Here is a 6,147-nt window from a genome sequence, read left to right on the forward strand (position 1 = left end):
ATACGTGTTGGCATTTTCAGCTTAATTTCAAAAATGACCTTCAAATCTTTTAGGGTAGAAATTGGCCTTTTCGCAAGGTTGAGGGGTTCTGAGAGCCAAAATTCTCAATAATATTTAATAAAAACAAAAAACAACAATCACTCTACCCGAAAATGTGAATCATCGTCATCCACTATGCACGGTAAGCTAATCTTTAGCGCTCACCAGCACTCATTACAGCCGGATTCACATCGTCCCCTTGCCATAAAAAATTTTCTGCCCACACCAATAGCAATATGCAACACCAGCCTATTTTTCCTGTTTCAAAATTAAAGTGATAAGTGATTTCTTTTAGGGAAAATTTTAAATTAGTACTTAGTACCATTTTGGTCCTCAAACTTTAAAATATAATAATTTAATTTTCAAATTTTTAAAATTTGACAATAAGTTGTTAGGTAGTCATCAAGTGATATTTGAAAAAGACATAAATGCCTTTTAATTTTTATTTAATTTTCTTTATCAACCTTCTAAACATTGGTAAAATATTAATGGTCCCAAATCTTTGCCTTTTCTATTCAAGAAAAGTGAGGTCGTGGATATTTTAGTGATTCCAACTTTCTTCAATGGAAGAGACAATAATTTATTACTATTAACATTTTGTCAATGTTTAGATGATTGATAAAGAAAATTAGATGATACTTTAAAAGCATTTGTCTTTTTCAAATGCCACCTAAGGGCTAATTAGCAACTTGTTAAGGTAGGTAATGTCATGTTTTAGAAATCCATGTACTGAATTATTGCAATTTAAAGTTTGGGGACAAAAGCCCAAATTAGAGAGAAATTTTCCCTTTCTTTTAAATGGTATTGGCAAGGGGACAGAAGATGTAAACTCACTGCAGCCGTCCTGCTGATTCAGAACCGAGAACCGAGACAATCCTTTAGGACCCTGCAGACTCGAGTCAATACAGGATGGCGAATCTGGATCTTCTACCCACAATGAATGCGCTACCCATACTCGCAGCACACCGGAAATCAGTCGGCGGTGGTGCTCTGTCGGTAGGGGTGTGTGAGAACAAATTGTGTGTAGCAGATCCGGAGTGGACAAGAACTGCGCGCGGAAACTAGCAGAGACCAAACTCAAGCACGCACATAATAACAGAACAGGAGATAGAGATGGAATTATGGAAAGCTGAAGTAGGAGAGCAAAACCATGGGAGCCCTTCTTCTTCTTTGTTGACTGGTATTTCAACTTACGATTGTGAATTAATGTCTGATCTATAAATTCAGAAACAACCCTCCATGCATCCACAGTCCACGCAAATTCATCAACCCAAAACTCAACCAAGAGTCAAGAGATGGCCATTCCTACCAGTGTTTCTTCCTCCTTTCTTCTCATTCTCCTTCTTGTCTCTTCTCTTCTATCGCTCAGTTTGTCCGCCTCCAGCCGTTGTCACCCAGATGACAAACGAGCCCTCCTCGCTATCAAGAAATCCCTAAACCCACAAAACTTTGCTTCCTGGAATCCCCGTACCGACTGCTGTGGTTGGGACGACGTCATATGCGATGCAGACGACCAAGTCGTCCGCCTCTACATCAGGTATACCACCGTGATCGGCTCCATCCCGGCTGCCGTCGGCGATCTCCGCTACCTCGAAATCCTGGACTTCAGTTACATCAACAACCTCACTGGCTCCATCCCTTACTGCATCACCAAACTTCAGAATCTCAAGTCGCTCACTATCAGTAGGACCTCTGTCTCTGGCCCCGTCCCTGAATTCCTCAGCCAACTCAAAAACCTCGAGTCTCTTGACTTGTCCTTCAACGAACTCTCCGGGCCGATCCCTGCTTCTCTGGCTGATCTCACGAAACTGGGATACCTTGTACTCCGAGTAAATAAACTTACAGGAACTATACCTGATTCGCTTGGGAGATTCAAAAGCAACTTCACGACGTTCGACCTTTCTCACAATGAGCTCTCAGGCACGATCCCGAAATCGTTAGGCGGATTGAATTTCCAGGGCATCGGTTTGTCCGACAATAACTTGGTCGGCGACGCTTCAATGTTGTTCAGAGAGAACTCAGATGCGCTGTGGTATGATTTGTCACGTAATCAATTGATCTGTCGAAGGTGAGATTTCCGAAGACGACATCGTCGTTGGATTTGTCTCACAACAGGATTCGAGGGAGTATTCCAAAGCAGTTAACTGAATTGAGTGTGACAGAGTTGGATTTGAGTTATAGTCGGTTGTGTGGGGAGATTCCTATTGGTGGGAATTTGCAGACTCTGGGGTCCGGCCCCTTCTACCATAATAAGTGTTTGTGTGGTTCGCCACTCCCCAAGTGCAAGTAGCTTGGTGGTGCTGAATGCAACAATCAGTATATACTTTCTTCCATTTCTTCCCGGCCGGAGTTTCTGACTTCTCTGTCGGTGCAGGTTGACGGGCCGGGAAATTAGTTTTTCTATAATAAATAAATGCATCACGTCTCTCACTCTCTCTCTTGGGTAAAACCAGAAATTAATGTATGGTATCGAAAATGCTTGTATTTGCTAGGAAATACATACAAATTTCATAAATATATTAACAATACTAAATTTAAAATCAAATAGTTATAAGAACTAAAAATGATGTATAAATAAATAGAAAATGTATATTTTAATTGTATATATGAAAAACTATATTACAATTAATATGCCCATATGCATAAATATCATACAATTTTATAGATAATGCATCAATCAAGAGTCCAAGAACATAAAGTATATACATTTTAATTATTCAATTATTTTCTATTTTACTATTTTTTATTTTTTTTACATTAACAAAAAAAGTTAACCAAATATTAATTTCTCAAATGTAAATTAAAATATCAATTAATAATTTATAAATTTTTAATTGCTAATATAATTATTATGTTATTAATATTTTTTTCTATAGTTTTTCTAAAATAAAAAACCAATTTTGGCATAAATGTTGATTAGTAGAGTTGATAGATTTTATTTAATAATGTATTCCCAAATATTTTGTTAACATTTGTTTTTTGTAAATATTTAATATGTTGTTATTTAATATATATATATTAATTTTAAGTACTAAAATAACCATTCTATTATTAATACTTTATTTGCATAAATTGAGATTAAAATCATCTATCGTAGAACCGATAAAGATGAGTGATTTGATTCTTTATATACTGGCTGGGTTAGGATCCAAATATGAATATGTTTTTGCTGCCATTACTAATAGGTCCGAGATAGAGGACCTCGATATTAATGATGTTTTAGTTCGGTCTACCTTATGAAGGTCAATTTTGTTTCAACTCTAATTTACTTTGTGAATTGGGTCAAGTTAGTAAGAGTCATAGGTTTCCTCTTCCCTTGTCTTCTTCAGTTGTTTCTCATCCACTAGATATGATATTTTCAGATGTATGGGGACCAGCCCCAGTTTTATCTAATGCAGGGTTTCAATATTATGTAATTTCATTGATGCTTATAGTAGATTTTCGTGGTTATTTCCTTTGCAATGGAAATCAGATGTTTTTGATGTATTTTTATCCTTTAAGCATCATGTTGAAAATTTATTTAATACCAAAATCAAGGCTCTGCAATCTAATTGGAGTGAAGAATATCAGAAACTTTCTTTTTACCTAGACTCCATTGGCATTGCTCATCGAGTCGCCTGTCCTCACACACATGAACAGAATGGTTGTGCTTAGCGGAAACGTCGTCATGTTATTGAAGCAACCCTGTCTCTATTGGCTTCCTCGTCATTCCCCTTCTCCTTCTGGGCAGATGCCGCCCTTACAGTTGTTTACCTAATTAATCGGCTTTGTACTGCTACTCTTCGAAACAAGTCTCCATATGAAGTTCTGTTCGCCTCCCCTCCAGATTATAGGTTCCTCAATTTTCAAGTGTGCTTGCTATCCATTACCCTGTTTGTACAATTGGCACAAGTTTGATTTTCGTTCCCATAAATGCATCTTTCTTGGCTATAGTGACAAACACAAAAGGTATCGTTATCCGCACCCTGAAACTAGGAAAGAATACATCTCCAGACACGCTATCTTTGATGATCATCATTTCCTGGGATACTCAGTGACTGCTCCCACTGAATTGGTTCAGCCAACTAGGGTTTACCTATGACCGTTGCTTGCACCTCCAACTACACCTCCGACTTCCATTATGGATTCCCCAGCTTTTGACTCACTGATATAGGATAATTCAGATCTTCCACCACCGACTGACAACCCTCACCATTTGACAGTTTCCTCCACAGATATGTCTTCTCCTAAAGTCAGACCTTGTGGGACACATCCTATGTAGGACATTCTTGTTGTAATAGTCCTAGTTGCTTCTAGGCATTCTTGTCAGCCTCCTATGGTCACTCATTCCATGGATGGATCTCTTCCTCCCTATTCTCATCTCATCTCATTGGCATGATGCCATGACTAAGGAATTTAATGCATTTGTTTCTAATGGTACTTGGAGTCTTGTTCCCTACTTGTCTAACATGAATGTGGTAGGGAGCAAATGGGTCTATAAGGTAAAATGGAAGGCAGATGGTACTATTGATAGATACAAAGCACGATTGGTAGCACAAGGTTTTATTCAAATCCCTGGGGTTGACTATACAACTACTTTTAGCCCGGTTGTAAAACCCGTAACCATCCGTACCATTCTCTTTCTTGTCATGATGAATTAGTGGTGTATACATCAGATTGATTTTTATAATGCTTTCTTGAATGGGGTACTTTGTGAGGATATCTATATCAAACAGTCCAAGGGGTTTGAAGATCCTTCTAGGCCGACCCATGTGTGCAAATTGTATAAGGCTCTTTATGGACTTCAACAAGCACCACAGGCTTGGTATGTTCGTGTCACTCACAAGTTAGCACAAATGGGTTTTAGAGCCTCTACAATTGATACTTCTTTCTCTTTGTGTTTTGTTCCAAGAGCATTACTCTTTATCTTCTTATTTATGTGGATGAGGTCTTACTTATTGGGAACTCCCAATGTACTATCCATAGCTGCATTCAGGAGCTCTCTCGCCATTTCTCTCTTAAGGATCTGGGTCCTGCTACTTTCTTCCTTGGTATTCAGCTTATTTGGCATTCTAATGTGGTTCTTCTCAGTCAGCGCCAATACATCACTGATTTGCTACACCGGTCTCACATGGATGCTGCAAAATCCATTTCCTCTCCTATGGCAGTTCATCCCAAGCTCACTCGGCATGATGGTTCTCCTCTTGTTGATCCTATTGAGTATCGGAGTATTGTTGGGGCTCTTTAGTATGTGGCGATCACCTGTCTGAACATCTCGTTTGTAGTAAGCAAAGTTTCTCAGTACCTGCAGTCTCCTACTGATGATCACTGGGCAGCTGTGAAATGCATCTTGCGTTACCTTAAACATACCATTATGCATGGTCTGAACCTCTCATGGACATCCTCTACCTCTCTTAATCTTCATGCTTTTTCTGATGTGGACTGGGCAGGGTGTCTAGATGATCGCAGATCCATCGGAGGCTTTGCTATCTATTTAGGCCCTAATTTAATTGCTTGGAGCTCCTACAAACAAGCAACGGTTGCATGTTCTAGCATTGAGTCTGAATTTCGTGCTTGTGCCACATCCGCTATTGAGGTGCTTTGGATTTCATCTCTCCTTCGAGATCTTGGAGTTACACTCTCTGAGATTTCTACTATTTGGTGTGACAACATGGGTGCTACCTATCATGTTGCCAACCCTGTGTTCTGTGCTCGGGCTCGACATGTTGAGGTTGAATTCCATTTTCTCTGGGATCTGGTTCTTGCACGATGGCTTACTGTCTGTTTTATCTCTTCCAAAGATCAGGTTGCTGACATTCTCACCAAGCCTCTCGCCGGTATTCACTTCCGCTTCTTGGGAGACAAACACCATGTTCATGATGAGCATGGAGCTGAGGGAGTGTATTAGAGTATATCTTGTATACCCAGTTGCGTATATCCTTAGGATAACAATTATCCTTAGAGTGTTAGGATAATTGTTATCCTAATGAATTGAGATCTGTTTGTTATCTTTGTTGATTGTTATCTAGGACTCTATTTAATATAGAGTTTCCTCTTTGCATAACTCTTCTATTATAAATACAGTTCAAGGCCAATGGCCAACTCACTGCGCCCAAACATTATTTGCCT

General features: G+C 39.1%; 1 pseudogene; it reads left to right on the top strand.

Moving 5' to 3' along the window:
* The first annotated feature begins 1,020 nt into the window (after window positions 1-1,020).
* Window positions 1,021-2,329, top strand: LOC148846293 (polygalacturonase inhibitor-like; annotated as a pseudogene).
* The last annotated feature ends 3,818 nt before the right edge of the window (window positions 2,330-6,147 follow it).

Source organism: Nelumbo lutea, chromosome 7, assembly GCF_056320005.1.
Source record: "Nelumbo lutea isolate HS-2025 chromosome 7, American lotus-T2T, whole genome shotgun sequence".
NCBI classification, from domain to species: Eukaryota; Viridiplantae; Streptophyta; class Magnoliopsida; order Proteales; family Nelumbonaceae; genus Nelumbo; species Nelumbo lutea.